Source organism: Vicugna pacos, unplaced genomic scaffold, assembly GCF_048564905.1.
Source record: "Vicugna pacos unplaced genomic scaffold, VicPac4 scaffold_20, whole genome shotgun sequence".
NCBI lineage: Eukaryota > Metazoa > Chordata > Mammalia > Artiodactyla > Camelidae > Vicugna > Vicugna pacos.
The window spans coordinates 11,933,552-11,956,525 of NW_027328741.1; the positions used below are offsets into that span (position 1 = coordinate 11,933,552).

Consider the following 22,974-nt stretch of genomic DNA (forward strand, 5'->3'; position numbering starts at 1 on the left):
AATAAACGAAAAGAGAAAAACAAATGAATAGACAATTAAGGTCCTACAGATAAAAATACCAATTTTTATGGGAAATAGCCTTAAAATAAAAAATAAGGAGATTATATTCTAATTTCACCTTTTGAATTAAGATATACAAAATTTAGCTGAATACCTTCGTATTTTGCACTTATGAAGAAAAAAATGTATTTGCAATGAAAAAGCAGCCATTACCCTGCCTTTTGAGTATTCTAAAGTTTTAGGTTTGAATATATTTCATCTTAAATGATCTTAAGCACTATGCACTGGTTGGTGTTTTAAAAATACCACTGTGTGTGGAACTTCTAAAAGTGCTTCAAAAATTTTATATTTTTGTAATAATTTAGCAATGGCCTGGATATTATTTTTAACAAGACAACTCACCATGGAATACTGCAAGATTATTTCAATGAGTTTATATTCACACATGTTTAAGATTGTCACTGTATTATGAGAAAATGTCAACCGTGGCAGTATTTTGACTTGAAAATGAGATAAGCTGAGAAGCATATTTTAAGTATAAACTAAATGATTGCATTCCTTTAAAGACAAGAAAGTAAAAGCATGATATACTCTGACTTTGACACACTTAAAATATAAAAATTAACATAATGTAATTTTACACACTTCTCTTTAACTCTCAGTACTTTCTCAGCCCCTTTCCCATTACACCCGCGTCCCCGCACCTGACCCTTGGTGTACACACCTCCGTTCACACGGGGGAAGGGGGGACCCGGGCGGTGAGGACCAGGGGCGCAGACACCCCAGCGGCCCCGATGGACACAGACACTCACCCGCTCCCGGCGAGCGAGGAGAACAGTCGAAGCGGGACCGCCAGCGCACCCGTCTCCTCCTGCCCTGTTTGCCGGGGCCCCAGCTCGGTCAGGTCCACACACACCCCGGCAGGAAGCGGGCTCAGGCCGTGGGAAACCGGCATAACTTCAGAGAGCGGGGAGCATCCTCTGGCAGACACGCAGGCAGCGGTGTCCCGGAGCCTCCTTGGCGCCGCCCTCTCAGCCCTGAGGAAAGCAAGCTCCGCCCCCAGGGAAGACGCTAGATGCTGACGCGGACTGCGCATGCGCACCGCCACCTAAGGCACGCTGGCTTCGTGCGCCCCCTGCAGGTCCTCGAGGGCGGTGCAGAATACTCGGAACTCACTGTAGAACACATGACCCCTCCCAGCCGTGATGCTAAATCACTGGAAATCTCAGTGCACTGGCCTCTTTTTTAATGGCACTGGTGATGCTCTCATCCAGCCATGCCTGCTCTCTTGCCTGGCACATGCCTCAGTCCTTGGAATCCCGCCTGAATCAGATTCTGTTCTGGAGGAAGGACAGGTGCAGAAGAATCTCAAAATTCCAGACTTAGAAGATGACCAGGAACCCAAACTCAACTCTGTCAACTCCCTGGGGTCCCCTGAGGAGTGTGGTTTTCTCAGAACCATCTTCCCTGTGTCAGGAGCAGACCAAGCCTCAGGTAGCTTAGAGAGGCTATCATGCAGCACATGCTTTGGATGGTTCTCAGTTCAGACCTGCATGATCTTGAGACCCTTTTGTAACTCCTAACACTCTGTTTTCTCATACCTATAGTGATGGTTATTGATGACTGAGTTAAACCTCTTACAATGCTGAGGTGCTATTGTTCCTTGGATAACAGAATATTTTGAAGGGATCAACTGTTTATCACTTCCCCCTAATGAAGTATGTTTTTAAAACTAGAAATGTTTCAGGGGGCACTCAGGTCCTCCTCTTGCACCAGTTCCTGAGGTGTTGGCAGTTTCTGCTCTGAGCTCCAGATCCTGATCCTGCCGGTGGTCTATGGTGATGCCAGTGTGTACATGCTCTTCCTTTTGCACCGGTGTGGAAAGGAGACAGCCCTTCCCCTACATGAGGCTGCAACATGCTGACACTCAAAGCAGGCACAATGAAGAACCAGCTAGAGTCCCCGGTACCAGCTGTCCCAGGTAGAAACGTCACCTTCACCACAGTGTTCCTGTGCTCCTATCAGGCCTTCACTACTCCCAGCAGGCCATGCATGAGCAGTGTGACAGTGTGACACCTGCACAGCATGGTGGTGATGATCCCACCTTATCTGTTTCTTTTTGGAATGTCCCCACACCTCTCTGAGCTTCACTTTGCTCTTCTCACAGGCAGAGTTGTACAGGCATGAACCTCACAGGGTTATGGTAGGTAGTCACGGTAGCTGCTCACCCAGTGGCAGGCTCTGCCGAGAGGGCTGCTGGGAGTGCTGTGTGTCTTCACACTTGTCCTTCACTCTCCCCAGTGAAAACACTCTTGGCCTTATCCTTCCCTGGCCTGCGGCCTTTCTGTGCTTGCAAAAGAGCATGGAAACAATCTGCAAAGAAGTTTTGAGGTTCTGTCCATCTGGTCCAGGAAACGCTGACTCTCCGTGATGTGCTGTTGGGTGGGCTCTCATGGGAGGGGCTTGGGCAGGACTTCCCTTTGCAATAAGCTGCCCCACCCAGCCCTTTCCATGATCCAGACTCCTGGGACCAGGGTGCAAATCCCCAGCTCCCCACTTGTCAACCATGTGACCTGGGCAACTTTCTCAAACCCAAGCTTTGTCCACCCAAGGTCAGCAGAGATGGGGGATAACAGGATGTCCCGCAAGAGTGTCTGTGCAGATTAAGTGAGGTAGAACAGACAGAACAGTGGTGGGGCCTGGCCCATTGGTTGGCAGAAGGGAGCTTAACATGTGCAGCAAGTTCCACGGGTCACCCAGCAATCTGCCCAGAGGCTTAGCCACTCCATCGCTATCATGCATCTGAAGTCCACTTAACCACATGGGAGAGAAACAAACACATTTTCTGAGTGTAGCTACCACAGGGAAAATTGCATCTGAGCGGGGAGTAATACCAGAGGGTGATCAGAATGTCGGAAGATGCCCCCTGGGTTTGAGCAGACTGGAGCTGCCCTCCAGAGCCTGGGGTTAGTGAGGATGGGCTTGTAGAAATGCCCCTCTCCTTTACCCATCAATGCTGGGTGCTGCGGGTACTGAGTCCCACAATCGGTGTGCTGCTAGGTCCCTCAGCACAGAGAAAAACCCAGGGGTTCCCACAAGGCTTCGGCCACATCCTCTGCTTCCTGAACTCCCACTCTGGTGACCCCACCTGGGATGCAGAGATGAGGTGAGGCAGGGACCTGTGCTGTCAACATCACTGCTCTACCCTGGGAATCTGGCACACAGTAGGTGCTTGGTAAGACATTGTTGAATGAACAGCAATACTGGGCCAAGTTTCTGTGGGTGTCTGTGCCCCAAGATCAGGGACCCCTCAGGGCCCACCTCACAAGTGACATGAAAATAATGATCCCACCAGGAGCAATAACAGTTCCTCAGAATAAATGGGCTTTTCCAAGCACTCTCCACCTGTTGCAAAGGCCTCCCAGCAGGGAAGTGGGCTGTCAGGGGCAGCACTGCACTCTCCACTGTAACAAGGAGAAAGCCAAGGGCCACAGAGAGGAGTGCCTTTCCAGTGTCACTGCTCACTTTCCCACCTTTTGGGAGACCAGGAGGCTTTTCTACTACATTCTGGCTCTGAAGCCCCAATACTGTGTGGACATGCGTCCCTCCCTGGAGCAAGGAACCACTAAGTGACCTGTCACTTGTCACCAAGCAGACAGGCTCATTCCAGCTCATTGTGCCACCAGCAGGTTGTGCTAGAAGCAGAATCCTCTGGGAGACATCACACTCTCCCAAGCTGGAAACAGGTGAACAGCTCACAGGTTTCCTGAAGAGGATGGTCACATGGCCTTGATCTGGCCGATCAGCATTTTCCATCCTCCCTGGCCACTGTGATTGGCTCAAGGCTGGGCACCAGCCCAATCAGGCTCCACGGAGGTCAGGCCTAGTTGCTGGAATCCTGGGAGCAGAGAAGTTCTATTTCAGTTGGGAGTTGAGGGGTGGTGATGTCAGCCTGTGGCAGTTGGTGACTATCTTGCTTTCATAAAGGCAGAGCCATGTGAAGATGACACCAGTGGCAGAGCCCAGAGGTGGGGAAGGATGACTTTTGTTGATGTCACTGAGCACCAGGTACAGACCTGCCTGAAGCTATCTCCCTGTGGACGTCTCAGTTAGGTAAGTCATTCTCTCCTGCCCTGTTTGCTTCTTAAAGCCACTTTGGTTTTCTGACACTGGTTTTAAGAAAAAGTTTGACTATTCTTTCAAGCTGGCTAAATGGAGACCCTGGAACTGCAACAGTGAGGTGACAGGCAACAATGTGGCAAATAGACTCCAGAGCCCTCTGTTCAAACAGGGGATTATAAATGACAAGGGAGAGTACACATGGCCTCAGTGAACAGATTTGCTACTGGTAGCTCCCAGTTCCTGGATATTAGAGTGCATTCACTCAGCCAAGTCTCAACTCTGCTGTCACACCTGCTAACCCACACCACTCCTCTCCCACCTGCCGGGCCTAGGGGGGCTGGACACCCCCGGGCACCTGAAACAGCCCAGGGCTTTGTGTTGTAATTTACACAGGCTGCCCCTAGTTCTGAGGGTGAGGGTGACTGGGTTCCAGTTTACAGAGAAAACAGACTAGACGTTCTCACTGGTGAGATGTGGGGGTGGGACCCCAATCTACCATCTGACCTATGACTTCGGAGTGGACAGCCTCCCCACCCTCAGCCAGGATGCTTGCTAAGCCTAGGGGCTCAGGAGTCCTGTTCCCTCCATCACCCCTCCTGGAGGTGAGAGTGGGGGGCTCTTCTCTATACAACATTCACCCCTGCAGGGGCACACGTGTGACCTCACAGTCTGTCATCCCTTCCTTATGACCTGGACCTCCTTGATGTGTGAGCACTGCAGATCATGGGTGCACACGTGGGCAGGTGCACCATGACTGAGAGGACAGCACTCCAATTTAAGCCCCCTCCATGCTCAGATGATTACATCCTGGAATTGAGGGGTTCCCAGGGGTCAGGTGGCCAATTCTGGCCTTAGGGGCAAATTCTTATCACCCAGGGGGCTAATGTTTAAATTAAATTACACATTTACAATTCAATAGTCAAGCCTCTTTCTAGGCAGCCTTGTAGCCTCTCAGCTTTTACCCCTCGCTGTGACCATGTTCTAAGCTTCAAATTGAGTGCCATTATGGACATGAACATGTCCCTGTCATGTGTCACCTTCACAGTAAGCAGCCACCCCAAACTCCCCTCCTTTCCCCTTGTCGATATCTCCACACAGGGAGTAGGGCCCTTTTGATGCAGTTGTGCAAATGTGTGAGCTAAGGGTTTAGAATGTCCAGGCTAGGAGGGGTCTGCTCCACATGGCAGGGCAGGTGGGCTGGCAGGGGGTGATGGTTCACTTGTAAAACCTCAGCTGGTTTCAGGCAGTGACAACAGACTGGCAGCCAAGGGCTCAGCTGGTGCAGAGTAAGCGGATTAAATGTGTTCACCCAGACGCCTTGGGGGTGGCAGCCCTGGAGTACGACTACAAGTGAGGAAGGTGGAGGGTCCCCAGTGCCTGGACCTCCACCTTCTAAAAATCAGGACTGAGATGTGGCTTTGAAATCAGAACACTGGAGTTCAAAGCTTCTCCCACCACTTTGTCAATAATTCAAAGCAAATGAGCCTCAGTTTTCTCATGTGTAAAATGAGAACTTTGAAGCCTCTCCCTCTGAGGGTGTGGAGGGAAGTAAATGCGGTGACAGCAGAGCACAGGAGCTGTCTGGGCTGAGCCTGCATACAGGCAGGCCTTTGTTGCTGCCATGACCACTGTCTTCCAGGGCAGGGTCTGCACTCTCTACCTGTGAAGGTCCAGAGAGTAAACATTCCAGGCTTTGAGGGACCTACAGTCTCTGTCACAACTACCACCCTCTGCTGTTGGAGGGCAAAGGCAGCTCCTGCAGTAGGTAGTCCAGGCTCGCACCCCCGCTTCCTGACATAAGTATTCCTGAGATACAATTTTCACAAAACTTTGTTGGCTTTAGGTGTGCAGCAAAATGACTTGTTACATGTGCATATTGTGAAATGATCAGTTCATTAACTTTACTTGACCTCTGTCATCACCCATAGTGACACACTATTTTCCTTGTGATGAGAAATTTTAAGAGGTACTCTCTTAACTAACAAATGCACAACGCAGTGCTGTTAACTACAGTCACCTTGCAGTACATTATGTCCCCAGGACTTGTTTATCTTCTAACTGGAAGTTTGTACATTTTGATTATCTTCCCGAATTTCAATCACCCCCTGACTCACCTCTGGCAACCACCAACCTGATCTCTGTTTCTATGTGTTTCGGTTTATTTTGTAGATTCCACATATAAATGAGATCATAGGTATTTGTCTTTCTGTCTTATTTATTTCACTTAGCATAATACCCTGAAGGTCCACCCAAGTTGTCACAAATGGCAGTATTTCACTTTTTTAATGTCTGAATAAGATTCCATTTTATATACATATATATGCATCACGTTTTCTGTACCCATTCATCTGCTGATGGACACTTAGGTTGTTTACATATCTTGGTTATTGTAAATAATGATACAGTGAACATGAGGGTGCAGTTGTCTCATTGACATAGTGATTTCATTTCCTTTGGATATATTTCCTGCAGTGGACTTGCTGGATCATATGGAAGTTCTAATTTTAAATTTTGGGGGAGACTTCTTACTCTTTTCCCGAGTGATAGCACCAATTTACATTCCCACCAACATTGCACAAGTTTCCCTTTACTTCACACCACCACCATCACTTGTTATCTCTTGTATTTTGATGACACCCACCCTGACAGGTGAGAGGGGGTATCTCATTGTGGTTTTGATTTGCATTTCCCTGATGGTGAGTGATGTTGAGCACCTTTTCATGTACCTGATAGACATCTGTGTGCCTTCTTTGGAAAAATGTCTATTCAGTTCCTCTGCCCACTTTTTAAATCAGATTGCTTGTTTTTTGCTGTTGAATTGTAAGAGTTTTTTATATGTTTTGGGTGTTAACCCCTTATCAGATATATAGTCTGAAAGTACTTTCTCCCCTTCTGTCTGTTATCCTACCCTCTGCTTTCTGGATGACAGGGGTCCAGGCACTTGGGAATCTCTGCTTCTCACGTGTTTCCAATGGTGGGTGGGTGAGGGCTGTGTTCTGATAAAAGTGTGCACAACCGTGGGTCACTACCCCTTAGTTTAGAAGGTGGGCTCTGAAGAGTGCAGTGTGGGCAGGGATGTTTCCCTGAAGTCATCATTTGGATGGTCATGTGCTCTGGAACTCACATCATCTAGCCCGGGTGTGATGGGGCAATTTGCAAAGGGAGGACCTTGTAGCTAAGACACTGACCAGGTGATCTTGTGTCTTGTTGGAAGGACCTGGAAACAAAGTTGTGTGGAACAGGGACTCCTCCAGGTCACAAGGCTCAGTTCAGACTTCTGGGATGCAGAGACCTGCTCAGAGCCACTGTCACTGAGGAGGGAAGGGCCTCAGGCAGGAGGGAGGAGTTGCTGGATTTCACTTGCCCTGTTTGTCAAGTTTCAGCTCTGGTGATGTGTGGAACATGGGCTTAGCTTTGGGAATGTAAGAGGAGAGGTTCCTGGGGAAGGGCTGGCTTTTTCCTCTGATTGAGGTCCTACTGTGTGCCAATCACAGCAGTCCTCTGAGTCAGGGCTGGAAAGCCAGGCACAGAGAGGTCAGGGAGTTTCCAAGTCACACAACATTAGGGGCATCATTAGGGTCTGATGCAGACCTGACGCCCAGCCCACATTCTCTCTCCTTTCTCAGGACCATCATGATCCCACATGTCAGAATCACCCAGAGAGGCCCAGGTATGGGCACTGGGACCTTTCCTGCCTAACATGCCAGGAGCCTTAAGAGGGACGACAAGACACTTCCTGAGTCCATGATTCCCAGAGGCTGCTCTTAGCAAGAGGCTCAGCACACACTCCTGGATGAATCCTAGCTCTGTCCTGAGTCACTCTGTCCTCCCTGCCTCAGTTCTTCTGCCCACATGGGGCTGCAAACAGCAGCCACTTCACAAGGGTCTATGGAACCTCCAGGATCCTGGAAGCAGCGCCCTCACACAGGGAGCACGGTCTCCTTAACTTTTCCTCACCTCTTTGCTGGATGTAGAGTCCCAGAGGGGCACTGGCTTGTCCCAATTCTCACCCCAGATCAGGGTCCAGCAGGGGGTGGTGTCCAGGCTGGACTCTGTCCTCTGCCCCTTTTGGGGACCCTCATTCATTGCCCCTTGGCTGCCTGGACACTGTCTTCCAGGGGCCACTCTGTGCCTCCCACACCTACCTAGCATCCACCCACCCTGGGTTACTCCAGCGCCCTCTGGCCCTTGGCCACACACCTACTCCGTGTTGAGTGGAAATGAGGTGACCGACATGCTGGGCCTCCTGGACAGTCTGGAGGAGCCCGATATCCCCAACCTGCCCACCACACCAGGTGCCCAAGATGGGGAGAGGGTGTGCCTCCATTCATACTCTGATTTGCTCAGATTCTCAGCACCTACTTTGCTGGGTGGATATGGGGGCAGAGGTATGATGTAAAAGCAGGAGACATGGACAGCAGACCATGAGAAGGGGGCTAGCCCAGGCTGGTCTCATAACCCCCTTAGATTTGACTTTATCATCTTTAAAGTGGGACAGACTCTTGTGAGGTGAGCAGGATCCTGACCCATAGCCAGGCACTGTCCTACACACCTTAGAGAAGCTTACTGACTCCTCATGAAAATCTGTGGGGCAGGGACAGGCATTATCACCCATTTCTGCAGAAGTAACTGAGGCGCAGAGAGAACAGCTGAGGTGACCACCCCAGATTACAGAGCCCAGGTCATCTGGTTCCAGTGTCCAGGCTCATGGTAAGTGCCCATTCTGGGTTTTCCTCCTCCCTTCATCCTCCACTGGGACCCATGGCCGCAGCCTCATCTCAGTGTGATTGTTCATGGGGAGCAGGGTGGTTGCACTGAGGGCCCGTTTCTCTGAGGACTGCTTTCCCAGAAGGCTCAAGGGGTTGACTGTATTCACTACTGGACACCCAGGCCTGGGCCCAGGCCAGCCACACTGCAAAGCCTGAATCAGTGATTGTTGAGTGAATACCTGAACCTCTGCGTGTATCTGCATGTTGCCCCCATTTCCTCATCTCCACAGCTGGCTACCCAGCCAAAACGTTGTGTAATCAGGCCTGGGCCAGGGACAGTCAAGGGGACCAGAGCTGCTCAGCTGGGGACAGGAAGCCTCAGGGGCCCTGTGGCTGTCCCAAGCACCTCCTGGGGCAATTCACAGGGAAACCCAGACAGCTTCCAGGAACAGCAATCAGGTCCCAATCCCAGGGGTATAGGGTAGGTCTTGAGGGGTGTTCCTGAGACTGACTTTGTGTATGAAGGGGGCCTGGGGGTCAGGCTGCTTTCAACGTCCATTCCAGGCCCACACCCCTGCTGGCAGCATGGAGCTAGTCATAAAGGACACAGGTCGTGGGGCCAAGGCTATAGCAGGGCTCTGCTCCCTCTCTGTGGCTCAGTGTCCTCATCTGTAACAGAGAACTAGTAACAGGGCCATGGGAGGGCTCACTGAGACCCTCCTCTGTGGCTTTGGTTGGACACTGCCCTCTCTCTGCTCAGTGCCCTTCTCTGTAATAGAGAACTAGTAACATTTTTCTTAGCCCGTTTTGGCCCCATTTTTCTGAGTCTCTTTCTACATTGGGCCCAGGGCTTTCACAGAGATCACAGACTTGGGATGTAATCAGAGTGTGGTCACAGCCCTAGTGGTCTCAATTGAGGCCAGAGGAGCTTCAGGGGGGGTGGGAATCCAGAACTGCTTCATGGAGGAGGTAAGATCTGAGCTGTGTCCCCAAGGATGAGCTGTCATCTAGCTGAGGCCTGGCATTGAGCAGGACCCATGTACATGGTTAATGAGGGTGTGAATGAATGGATGGGCACCCCTCTATCAGAGAGTGAGGGAGGGAGTCCCCTAGGCCAAAGCAGGAAACACAGGGCACCCTGGGGGAGCAGAGGGCGGGGCTGCAGTGTGATGCCTGCCTCACCCTTTATGGGTGTCTTGCCACCACTTTAGCGTGTGTTCTGGTGGATTTAGAGCCCTTTCCTCTCCTCTGCTAAAGTATCCTGCTCTTCATTCCCAGCAACATCCGCCTGTGTCACCTCAGTGTCCCCAAGTGGACCTGGACCTGTCTTGTGGGAGATTGTGAAGAGGGATTTGGTGTGCATCCCAAGAATGAAGTGGGAGGGAGAGGATAATAGGGACCTCCATAGGGGATCATGGGCTGGGAGACATCGGAGGGGTGGGGAAGGCAGAGCCTCAGAGCTGTAGGATCCTGCTAGTGGTGGCTCCTTCACGAGGGGCTTCACAGGAAGGAAGCAAACATGGGGTAAAGGCAGAGCTCAGTTTGGGGCTTGCTGACATGGAACAGCTCATCACAGAGATGTCCAGAGGAGCTGGATGTAGGGAACGAAGATGCCACTGATGTCAGGGTCAAAGCCTGAGACCCAGATGTGGTGGGGCGGTGGTGCAGGGGAAGGGGCTTGAGGATATCAAGATGTTCATTCATTGGGGTCCTCAGGGTGGGGACCTTCATGTTCATTTCATAGCCACCTGGTGCCTGACAGAGTTAGGCTTAGGGAGGTCAGAGTAGACACGTGCCGATAACCTAGATTCTCCTCTTTCCACATAAAGTCCCTGGTGTGAAGCCAGCAGGCACTCTTCAGAGTCATACACCCTCACCCATGGGCTCTCTGTGTGCCTAGAGCCCAGTGGCCCCTTACCTCCCACTCCCCACTGCAGGACCCTTTGCACACCTGCATTTCCACAAGCTATAAAACATCTTCTCTTGCTGTGTGTTTACCCTATGAAACCTCATTGCCCCAGGAAGAGAGAACTCACATCCTTCCCTTATTAAATTGGTAAAGCCTTTTGTTCAGAGAAGCCCCTGACAGATCTCACAACCAACAAGGTACCTGTGCATGAATTGATCATGCAGCCCCCTCCTCCTTGTGTGCACAGCACCCCCCCAATAACAGACCCCACACACTCAACATTGGCTCTCGTGTAGGCACCTCTTGCCTGTGTGGCCTGATGTTGCCTATAGCAGTGTCCCTATTGAACTTTCCTAAACCCTTCTCAGACGCTGGTAATTCTTTACCAACCCAAGTAATTAGCCTGCCATTGTGCCCACAACACCTGAAACAGAGTTGACTAAATTATGCAGACTGATGATGCAGGTTAATTTGCTATAAAGGTGAAATCAAGGTTTACAAATGAAAGCAACATACATACTCAAGGCAGGACTAAGAACTCACACGGATAACTAAGACCCTCCACATACATCCCACTTTGCCCTTAGGGCCTTTGGGATGGCTGCTCTTTCAGCCAGGCTCTCTCTCCCCCTGCTTCTTAAACACCTCCAGGAATCTGCTCAAATGTCCTCCCTGACCTTATTTTTCTCCATGGAACATATCACCTCCGGACATTGTGTATATTTTACTTAATTTTCTCTGTGTCCCCCACCAGGCTGTCTGCTGCATGAGGATGGAGACCTGACTGCTTCACTACCTGCTGTGCCCGGTATCTGGAACCCACCCAACACAGTAGGACCTCAGAGATTGTGTGACGGGTGTGTGATCACTGTAGGCCACAGACAAAAGCCTTCCCAGCAGTCATGGTAAGAGTCATTCATACTCTACTTACTGAGCCCTACTGTGTGCTGGTTACTGACCTGGGTGGGAGGCATGCAGTGGATTAGACACAGTGAGCACACACAGCATGTTAGGAGGGACCTGTGCTCTGGAGAGCACATAAGGCTGGGGGAAGTCAGGAGTGCAGGAGTGGAGGAGAAGAGGGCCAGGTGGAGACAGTGGTGCCAGAGGAGACAGAGAGGTGGGGCCCAGGTCGTGTAGGGCTTTATGGCTCCTGTGAGGGCTTTTCCTCAGGGCAGCGGAACCATGGCTGGGTACGGAGCAGGGGCCCGTGTCCTGAATGCTATGCAGGAAATGGAGCAGGTGTCTGCTGGGGAGATGTGCTTGGAGGAGGCTGTCCCTGTAGACTGTGCAGGCAGAGAAGGCTCCTCTGAGGAGGTGACATCTGAGCTGAGCCCTTGTATGGACCGTGTTTCCACCTTCTGTAGACTGGATGCTTTCATCTGCCCTGCAGCCCTGTGCAGGACACACCCTGTTCTCAGTCACCTGGACTTGGCCTCCTGCCTCCCTTGTGGGCCCTCCCACCCCAGAAGGAGTCCTTCTAGATCTAACTCACTACCTCCTCCACTGGACTTGGACTCACACTGAGCCACTGTCCACCTGCCCAACTCACCCAGAGTCAAGTCCAGAAACTTGGGGGAGCCCCTCCACCACAGAGCCCATGAACTTACTCAAATGGCCAGTCCTCAGCCTGCTCACATGCCTCACACTCCCCTCCTGCAGAAACCCTGTGACAGATCATGTCCACAGCACCCTGCTCCTCCGATCCTGACCCCAGGCTTTCCCATGGGGTGTGACCCCGCATGGGTTGCAGTCCCCTCCTCCAGTCTGGTGAGTAGAAACTACCTTTTCTTTTTTCTTTTGTTAATATATTTATTTTTTTAATTTTTATTTTATTGAGTTATAGTCAGTTTGCTTTGTTGTGTCAATTTCCAGCATAGAACATAATTTTGTCAATTGTGTTTACTCTTTCAAGAAACCATCTCTTGGCTTGATTTTTTCAAATGTTCCTTATATCTCTATTTTATTTATTTCCTCCCTGATCTTTATTATTTCCTTCCTTCTGCTTACTTTTGTTATTTTTGCTCTTCTTTTTCTAATTCTTTTAGGTGGTAAGTTTGATTGTTTATTGCAGTTGTTCCTCGTTTTTGAGGTAGACCTGATTCTCTCGCTATAAACTTCCCTCTAAGCACTGCCTTTTCTGGATCCCATAGGTTCTGTATGGTTGTGTTTTCATCATCATTTGTCTGAATGTGTTTTTTATTTCTTCTTTGATTTCATCATCCACCCATTTTTTTTTAAAGTAGTATGTTGTTTAACCTCCATACTGTCATTTATTTCTCCTTTATTTTTCTGTAGTTCATTTCTAGTTTCATGGTATTGTGGTCAGAAAAAGTTGCTTCAAATATTTTCTATCTTCTTCAAATTGTTAATACTTCTTTTGTGACAAAGTATATGATCTATCCTAGAAAATGTGGTATGTGCACTTGAGAAGAATGTATGTTCTATTTTAGGGAAATATAATGTTCTGAAAATATTACCCAAGACAAATTGTTCTATTGTATCATTTAATTTCTATGTTGTCTTATTAATTTTATGTATGGAATATCTGTCCAGTGATGTTAATGGATTGTTAAAGTCTTCTACTGTGATTGTGTTCCGATCAAATTTTCCCTTTTTATCTGTTAGTATTTTCTTGTTATCTGTTATGTATTTAGGTGCTCCTATGTTGTGTTCATATATGTTAATGAGTGAAATATCTTCATCTATGACTCCTGTAATCATTATAAAATATCCTTCTTAATCTTTCTTTATAATCTTTGTTTTAAAGTCTATTTTATTTGAAATCACTGTTGATATTCCTGCTTTCTGGTCATTTCCATTTGTGTGGAATATCTTTTTCAATCCTCTCACTTTCAATCTATGTGTGTCCTTCTCCCTAACGTGGGTCTCTTCTATACAGCATATTGTAGATACTTGCTTTATTATCCACTCTGCACTCTATGTCCTTTGATTAAAGCGTTTAGTCCACTGACATTTATATTAATTATTGATAGAAATGTGTTTATTACACTTTGAACTTTGTTTTGCAGTTCATTTTGTATTTCCTCTTTGTTCCTTACTTTTTCTTTTTGTGGTTTGATAATTTTCCTTTTTATTATCTTGGTGTCTTTTTAGTTTTGTGACTCTATTGTAACTTTTTGGCTTGTGGTTAACCTACTTTGTACATATATTAACCCATTACTATATCTGTTTGTTTTAAACAGATAGTAATATAAGCTCAAACCCATCCTACCAAGAACAAAAAAGAGAGAGAGACAGAGAGAAAGAGAGAGAGAGAGAAACCTGTATATTTTCTTGCTCGCCTCTCCCACCCTTAATGATTTAGATGCCCTCTTTTATGATTTCATGGTTATTCTGTTGTAATTCATTGTAGCAATCACCTTTCCAATTATGGTTTTCTCCTTTTTGTAGCATCCTGCTTCTTTTCTATTTAGAGTAGGTCTTTCAATATTTCCTTTAGCATAGGTTTAGTGTTGCTAACTTCTTTTATTTTTTGCTTGTCTGTGAAGTTCTTTATCTCTCCTTCTATTCTAAAGGATACCCTTGCTGGATAAAGTATCCTAGGCTGCATCATTTTTTCATTCAGGACTTTGAATATACCTTGCTTCTCCCTTCTGGCCTTTACTGTTTTTGTAGAGAAATCAGCTGAAAGTCTTATGGGGGTTCCCTTGTATCTCATTCTTTGTTTTTCTCTTGCTGCCTTTAGAATCATTTCCCATTCTCAACCCTGGTCATCCTGATTGTAATATGTCTTGGTGTGGGTCTGTTTGGGTCCTCCTTGTTTGGGACGCTCTGTGTTTCCTGTACTTGGATATCTGATTCCTTCTTTAGGTTTGGGAAGTTTTCAGTCATGATTCCTTCAAATATCTTTTCAATCTCCTTTGTTCTTTCTTCTCCTTCTGAGACCCCCATTATGAGTAGGTTGGCATGCTTTATGTTATTCCATAGGTCCCTTATATTGCTTTCATTGGTTTTTATTTGTTGTCTCTCAGCTGTTTGGTTGTCCTGTCTTCTAAGTCACATATTCATTCCTCTCAATTATCCAGCCTACATTTTACATCCTTTACCTCAACTCTCATCTCAGCAAATGAGTTTTCCAATTTTCACTGGCTCCTCTTTAGAGTTTCAATTTCGTTATTTGACATATTCTCTGTCTCTATACACAATCTCTTTTAGTTTCTTCAGTACTTTGATCACTCCTTTTTTGAAATCATCTAGTAGACTATCAATGTCTATTTCATTGATTGTTCTTTCAGGGGGTTTATCTTGTTCTTTTAATTGAGACAGGTTGCTCTGCTTTTTATCTTGCTTATATCTCTCTGGCACTATGGCTTATGGAGTATCAATTATCTACTGTGGTCTTTTAAGAGTTTACTTATTTATATAAAATGGATGCAGAAATAAAACTAAGCACAAAGAAATTAGTTTTAAAAGCAGTATAATCAATAACAGAAGAACATATTGAAACAAGATAACAATTGAGTTGGGATGAATTTTTAAAATATTAAAGGAAGAAAAAATATTTGACAACAGAGTATAATCACAACAGAAGAAAAAAACAAGGATAAAAATGAAATTAGACAAATTGAAAGATAATAATAAAAGTATTTTAAAAGAAAATTTTAAAAGGGATTAAAAATAGAAATATAAAAATTATTTAAGAAGTAACATTTAAAAAGTAAAAGAAAATGGAACAGAAAAAGAAAAGAGTATGTTCCCGTGGAGATTGTGTGCCCTTAGTAATTTTATCAAGAGGTCCTTCTTAAATATGTGTGGTTACCAAGTCTTACTTCTGTGCCTTTTGTCTGTTATCCCTTTGGTTAATGATGTGGCCATTAACCTGTTAACCAGAGCCTACCCTGGCTATTGAATGGGGACTCCTCTTTGTTTTGTGGTTGTCACAGCTCCTGCCCTTGCCTTGCTTCATGAACTCAGCTCGTTGTTTCCAGAGACCCTCTGGTCACACCCTTGGTCTGTGCTGCTCCCAGTGCCTGTAGGTAGACATGTCACATCTCCTCCCAGTGCTGCATCTTGGTGCTGCACTCCTGCATGGTAGGTGGGCAGGTTGTGCCCCTTCCCAATGCCGTGTCCAGGTGCAGCAGTCCTCCACAATAGTTGGGTTGGTTGCTCCCATATTCAGTGCAACTCCCCACTCCACATCTGTTCCACACTCTGTGGGTGGGCTTGAGGCAAATGGCCACACCAGCCCTAGTCCCTGCTCTTTGCCAGAACTTTGCTCCTTGTTCATTTGTCTTAGAGGTGTGAGTTCGTAGAGGCACCAGGACAGAAACGTCCTATATGTCTGGGGATGTAAACAAGTCTCAGTCCCACCTATGAGGTTGCAGAACTGCCAGGTACATATTCAGGTTTCAACCCCATGTCTGCCTGGGTGGGTATGATGGCTGTGGCTGAGCCTCATCTCTCTTATTCTGAGAAATCACCAGTTATGTTGCCATGAGTCAGCAGAAACAAAGGACGAAACACCCCTTCCCCCAGGCAAGCCAGCAATATTGCTTTGCTTTATTTTTTTTCTTATTTTATGGGAGGCCCAGGCTGTTCTGACCTGTATACAATCCAAGCAGATGTCCACAGCACACTGCAGTCCCCCAGGGTTACCTATGTACAGTCATCCAGAGTCTGCCTGGATCCAGCAGCCTGTCCCTTCCCATCCCTGATTCACTTCTAGGTTTGGGGGTTGTTGTCACACTTTGTGCCCATTTAACTTAATTCTGTCAGTCAAGGGTGGTTCTGTACACATCTGGGCCTCAGAGGTTCCCTGTCCATCCTGCTGACCTCTCCGTTGGAAAGAGGGAGACCCAGTCAACCAGCACTATCCCTACTTTGCTGCTCCCTCTTCAAAGGACCAACCCCAAGCCATTTTGCATTTTCTTCCTTCTTTTTTCCTTTTCTCCTACCAGATTGGTGGCACATTTTGTCTTTTGAAGATGGCAATGTTTTATCAAAGTTCAGCAGATGTCCTGAGTGGATGGGTGTGTCTGTGAATGTCAGTCTTGGTGAATTTATTGGAGAGGATAAGATACAAGCATCCTTCTACTCCACTATCTTGGCCTTTCTGCAAGAATATACACTCTTAATAATTTTGTCATAAGGTTATTTTTAACTATGGGTGGTTGCCAAGTCTTCCTTCCACGCCTTTTGCCTGTTATCCCCTTTGTTGGTGGTGTGGCTGGTGTTCTGGTGGCCTGAATCTGCCCTGGCTATTGAGCAGGAGCTCCTTTTTTTCCTGTGGTTGTCACACTCCTGCCCATATCCTGCTGTGAAAACTCCACTTGCTGGTTCCAGAGGCCATCTAGTCGTGCCCCTGGTCTGTGTCCCAGCATCAGTAAATGGGTGGTCTGCACCCCCCACCAGATGCCTGGTCCCAGGACCACACTTGTGCAAGGTAGTTGGCAGGTAGCTCCCCTGCCGCATTAGGTCCATGCTTTGTAGGTGGACTCAGAGGAAACAGCTGCACTAGCCCTCACCCCTGCTCTGTTCCAGAACACTGCTTCTTGTGCATTTGTCTTAGAAGAGCCAACTCAGAGAGGCATCGGTGTGTAATGGTCCCTTCTTCTTGGGACTGTAAACAAATCTCAGTCCCACCTATGAGGTTGTGGAGCCCCTAGGTAGGGATTTGGGTTTTGACCCCTCCTCTACCTGGGAACCATGCACCAGAAAATATGGTGGCTATGGCTGAGCCTTGACTCTCTTCTCCCAAGAAGTCTCCAATAATGGCACTGTGGGTCTGCGGACACAAAGGCTACGGCTACCCTTCCCCCCAGGGCACACCAGCAGTGTTTTCTGCCTTTTTTTTATTTTGTATTTAATGGGGGACCCAGGCTGTTCTGTATATTCCCCCAGCCATGGCACACAGAACATTGCAGTCCCCCAAGGTTTCCTCTGTAGAGTCAGCCCAAGTCCTCTGCTCAACTCAGACAGCCTGTCCCATCCCACACCTGCTGGTTCGCATCTAGGGCTGGGGATCGTTGGGACCCTTTGTGCCCCATTAACTTATTTCTGTCAGTCAAAGTCTATTCTATACAGATCTGAGCCTGTGAGGTTCCATCTCCATCCTGCTGAACTGGCCATTGGAGTTGGAGAGACCCAGTGTATTAATGCTATTCCTCCTTTGCAGCTCCCTCCCCATTGGAATGGTCCAGAACTATTTTCCTTTTTCTTCTTTTCTCCTGTTCTCCCACCAGATTTGTGGAAAATTTTATCTTTTGAAGAAGTCAATATTCTGTCAAAGTTCAGCAGGTGTTCTGGGTGATGGGTGTGTCTGTTGATGTCACTCTTGGTGAATTTGTGGGAGAGGGTGAGCTCTGAGCATCCTTTTAACTCCACCATCTTTCCTCCTCCTTCACTCTTTTTCTTTTGATTGGAACATTTAGTCCATTGACATTTATAGTAGCTATTTTATAGATGTGGGTTTATTGCCATTTTGAAATTTGTTTTCCAGTTGATTTTGGTAATTATTTGTTTCTTTCTTTTAATTATTTTTATTTTTGTGGTTTGATAAATTCCTTTTCTATTAGCTTGGTTTCTTTTTGGAATGTGACTGGGTTTCTGTTTCCTGCAGGGGCAGGCTCAGAGTCTCCTTGCAGTGTTGCTGGAATGGCACATGGTTCTGAGTTTCCTGCAACAGCAGGCTTATGTCCTTCCTGCATGGCTAGTTGAATATGACTCAGACCTTGGTCACTTGCAGGAGCAGGCTAGTTTTCTCACTGCTGGGATGGTGGAATCAGACCCTGTCCTGAGTCTTCTGCAGAAGCAGCTCCAGGTCTTCCTGCAGGGCTGTTGGAACATGACCCATCACTGGTTCTGCTTCAGGAGTAGGCACAGAGTCTCCTTGCAAGGATAGTGTAATTGGTCCCAGCTCAGGGATCACTACAGGGCTGATTAAATGTGTCCTGGCTCTGTGGTTCCTGCAAGTGTAGATTCTGTGTCTCCCTTCAGGGTTGGTTTAGTGGGACCCATTCCTGAGTCTCCTGTAGTAGTAGGCTCAGAGTCTCCCTGCAGGGCTGGTGGAATGGGACCCTTCTCTAGGTCACCTGCCAGAACAGATTTGGACTCTGCCTTCAGGCTGGTGGAATTGGGCCTGTTCTTGCATCTCCTGCAGGAGCAGGCCTTGGTTCTTCCTGGAAGAATACTGTAATATGACCCATCTCTGGTTCTCTTGCAGGAGAAGCTCATGGTCTCCCTAGAAGGTTAGCAGAATTTGTCCCATTCCTTGGTCCAAGGCTCAGGGTATCCCTGCAAGGTTGGTGGGATGGGACATAGTCCTGTGTCTCCTGCAGTAGCAGGTTCTGTTCTCTTTGCAGGGCTGGTGGAATGTGACTCCACCCTGTGGTTCTTTTGCAGATGCAGGCTCAGGGACCCCACCAGAACTGATGGCTCTTAGTCTCCTATGGGAGCAGGTGAGGGATTCCCTGGAGAGCTGTTGGAATTGGTCCCAGTCCTAGGTCTCTTACAACTGCAGGCTCAGTGTCTCCCTGCAGGGTTTGTGGAATATGACTTGGCTGTGGGTATGCTGCAGGAGCAAGCTCAGTGTTTCCATGCAGGGTTGGTGGAATGGGATCTAGTTCTGGCTCTCCTGCAGGAGGAGGCTGGGGTTCTCCTTGGAGAGGCTGATGGAATTGGACTGGGATGTCTGTCTCCTGCAGGAGCAAGCCTATGGATTACCTGCAGAGCTGGTAGAATGTCACACAACTCTTGTTCTTCTGCAGGAGCTGGCTCATATTCTCTGTGAATGGCTTGGTCTCCCCCAGGAGCAGGTTTGTAGTCTCACTACAGGGCTGGTGTTATGTGACCCGCACTGTGTTTTCTGCAGATACAGTCTTAGTGTTTGACTGCAGGTTTGGTGGAATGGGACTAAGTTCTGGGTTTCCTGGGGTAGCAGGCTCACGGTCTCCCTTCTGGGGTATTGGAATGTGACCTAGTCATGTGTTTCCTGCCGAAGTGGCCTCAGGATATCCCTGCAGGGCTGTTGGAATTGTACCTCACTGTGTATCACCTGCAGGATAAGGTTTGTGCTCTCCCAGCAAGGCTGGCGTATTTGGACCTATTCCTGGGTCTCCTGCAGAAGCAGGCTTTCAGTCTTCCTGCAGGGCTTCTGGAATATGACATATCTCTAATTTTCCTGCAGGATCAGGCTTGTGGGTCACCCAGCAAGGCTAGTGGAATTGGACCCACTTCAAGGTCTTAGTGCATGATTGATGGAATGGGACCCAGTCCTGGGTCTCCTGCAGGAATTGGCTCAGAGTCTTCCTGCAGGACTGGTGAAATTGGACCAATTCCTGAGTCTCCTGCAGGAGGAGGCCCTGCATCTTCCTGGAGGGATGGTGGAAAATGACAGAGATCTGTTTCTCCTGCAGAAACAGGCTCAAGGTCTCCCTACAAGGCTAGTGTAATTGGACACATTCCTGGATCCATTGCAAGTGAAGGCATGATGGTCTTCCTATGCAGCTGGTGGAATGTGATTCGGCTCTCAGTCTCCTGCAGGAGTAGGCTTAGGGTCTCCTTGAAAGATTGGTGAAATGGGACACAGTGCTGTGTCTCCTGCAGTAGCAGGCTCAGGTTCTCCCTACAGTATTGGTAAAATTGGACCTGGATCTAATTCTCCTGCAGTAGCAGACTGAGGGTATACCTGCATGGCTGGTTTAGTGTGAAGGAACAGCAAGTCTTAATACATTGGCCCACTCCTGGGAAAAGGATAAACAGGGCTTGGTGCATGGTCTCTTGTATTGTCTGAAAAAGCCCCTTGAGATGTGTTGATTCTGATGACCTCTTCCAAGAACTTGAACACTTTTAGAATCTGCCCATTCATCTTGTTTAGACTGAAGGAATCTGCCTTTCCTCAGTTCTTGGAATAGAGATCAACACAAAAGGAAAGAGGGAAGAAAAAAATACCAATCTATCTGTTGAGAAATCAGCTGAAGACATTAAAAAGTTCTCTTGCAATACACTTGTTTCTATTTTGGTGCAATTAGAATCATTTCCTTATTATCAATTTTTGCCATTTAAATTAGAATATATATTGTTGTAGGCCTACTGGGGTTCGTTATGCTTGGACGCTCTGTGCTTGTTATGTTGAGATAGCCGGTTCTATATTTGGTTTAAGAAAATTTCAGTCTGATTTCTTCAAATACCTTTTCAAACCATTTGTCTTTATTCTTTTCCATGTGGGATCCCTATGAGTCATACACTGGTATGTTTTCTCTTATCCCAGATTTCATTTGCATTGCTTGCATTGGTTTTCACTAGCTTTTCTATGTCGTGTTCTGACTGAGTGATTGCGGTTATCCTGTTTTCTAAGTCATTTATTTGTTCCTGTGCATTATCTAGTCCGATTTGGACTGTCTTTAGCTTAGCTATTCTCACCATTGAGTTTTCTGATTATATTTGGCTCATCTAAAGTGTTTCTCTTTCCATTTATACTAGCCTGCATTTGTATTCATAGACTCAAGATTTCCTTCAATGTTTTTATGTCCTCCCTTTTCAAGTCATGTTCTATTAAATTTTGGGGGTCTAATACATTGGATGTTCTTTCAGGAGACTCCTGTTTTTTGAAAATTTGGAATAGTTCTTTTAACTTTATTATATCTCTCTATCACAATGGGTTAAGGATTATCAGTTATCTATTATAGACTTGAACAGCTTTTGAAAGTGAAATCATTTCTGTGCACATTTAGTTTTAATGCTGTGAGGATTGTTTTTGGTATGTAATGATGCCATGCATTCCTTCTGTGTCTGTTGCCTGTTATATCTATGATTGCTACTGCGGTTTTTGTTGTGGTGAATATAACCTATTCTAGTAAAGTTAGCAGAGTGTCATTTTGGTTAAATGTTTATCATAGCTCTGACAGTGCTGGGACTACTAATTTTTGCTGGAATAGAGGTTTCCAAATGGTTTCTGGGCTGCAGGCTGGATATGTGGAGAGGGAATTGTTCCAATACACACTCATGAAAGTGCATTCGTCCTCACTGTTGCCACGGAAAAGTCAAAATTTTATAGTGGGTTCCCTCAGGTTCTCTGCAAACAAAAATAAAAGTGGAAACAAATCTAATGATGTCACGCATTAGAACCTGCTGAAACAATCCTGCAGTGCCACAATTGGGTCCTTAGTGTAGTACTGGGTCAGCACCACAACTATAGTTGCATTAGCATGTGGTAGGCAAGGTTGATGGAAAGGCTTCAAATTCTCCTATTTTTCATCAGATCTCTGCTCCAAGAACTTTTGTCAATAAGGCATGGGAACTCAAAGGCAAGCATGGAGCATTTCAAAAACCTCTGCTTTGGACAATAAGAAATTTCAATCCTGCCTATGAAAGTTGCAGATCTTTTGGCTATAGAATCTTATTTCAACACTAAATTGCCCTGGATTCTAGAAACCAGATAAAGATGGCTCTGATTGAGACCATTTCTCCTTTATGGAGAAAATGAGCAATTATACTGTGGATGTGAAAAGACTGTGACAAAGTCCCTGGGTTACTAAGCTAATCCACAACACATATGCCAGCAGATTTAATATTAAGAGAGGACCCAGGCAGATCTGTTCTCTAGATAGTACCAACCACAGCCCAAAACAATCTCCAAACCCCTGGGAATAAATTTGTGACATCAGCCACACCCCTAACACACAGATTCCACAGGCACTCCTAACTCAAAATTGGCAGATGGAGTATTGGTCTGGGAATCAATTGCAGAGAAATTTTGTGATTATTGCTTTCAGTTATGTCAATCAAACGTCCACTATGCACTCTTTTAACCCTCTGCGCATCGTCTTCCATCTTAAATGACCTGTCCACTTTAGAGTGTGCATCCCAGTAAAACACAGTTTCCCCTTTACTGCTCCTTCACCAAAGGTCAGGACCTGTACTGATTTCCATTCTCTACTTTGCCTTCTACTCTTTCCAGGTTATGTGAGAATTCTTTCTGACTTTTGAAGTAAGAGATGTTTGGCCATTATTCAGCAGGGATCCTGAGCCAAGGGCCGGGAGATTGGATGTTTATCTTGCTGTATATATGGGAGAGAGTGAGCGAAGTTTGCACTGGTACTCTGCCAGTTTGGCATAGATAAATTAACGCAATTTAGACATAACTCACAGACACTTGATCCTTGTTTAGATATTTTTCTCTATATCAATTGTGGAAGGATGTTTTCGAAGATTCCATGTCTGACAATGTGTACATACCTCCATTGCAGACTTTCAAATAGTTAACAGAATTGA

General features: G+C 46.8%; 1 long non-coding RNA gene across 1 annotated transcript; it reads left to right on the forward strand.

Annotated features, from left to right (window-relative positions):
• The first annotated feature begins 3,846 nt into the window (after positions 1-3,846).
• On the forward strand, positions 3,847-15,896 carry LOC140694133 (uncharacterized). The gene is made up of 6 exons (XR_012069884.1): positions 3,847-4,113; positions 7,749-7,792; positions 8,746-8,832; positions 11,495-11,645; positions 12,403-12,510; positions 15,648-15,896. It is a non-coding gene; the product is annotated as an uncharacterized lncRNA (long non-coding RNA).
• Positions 15,897-22,974: the final 7,078 nt, after the last annotated feature.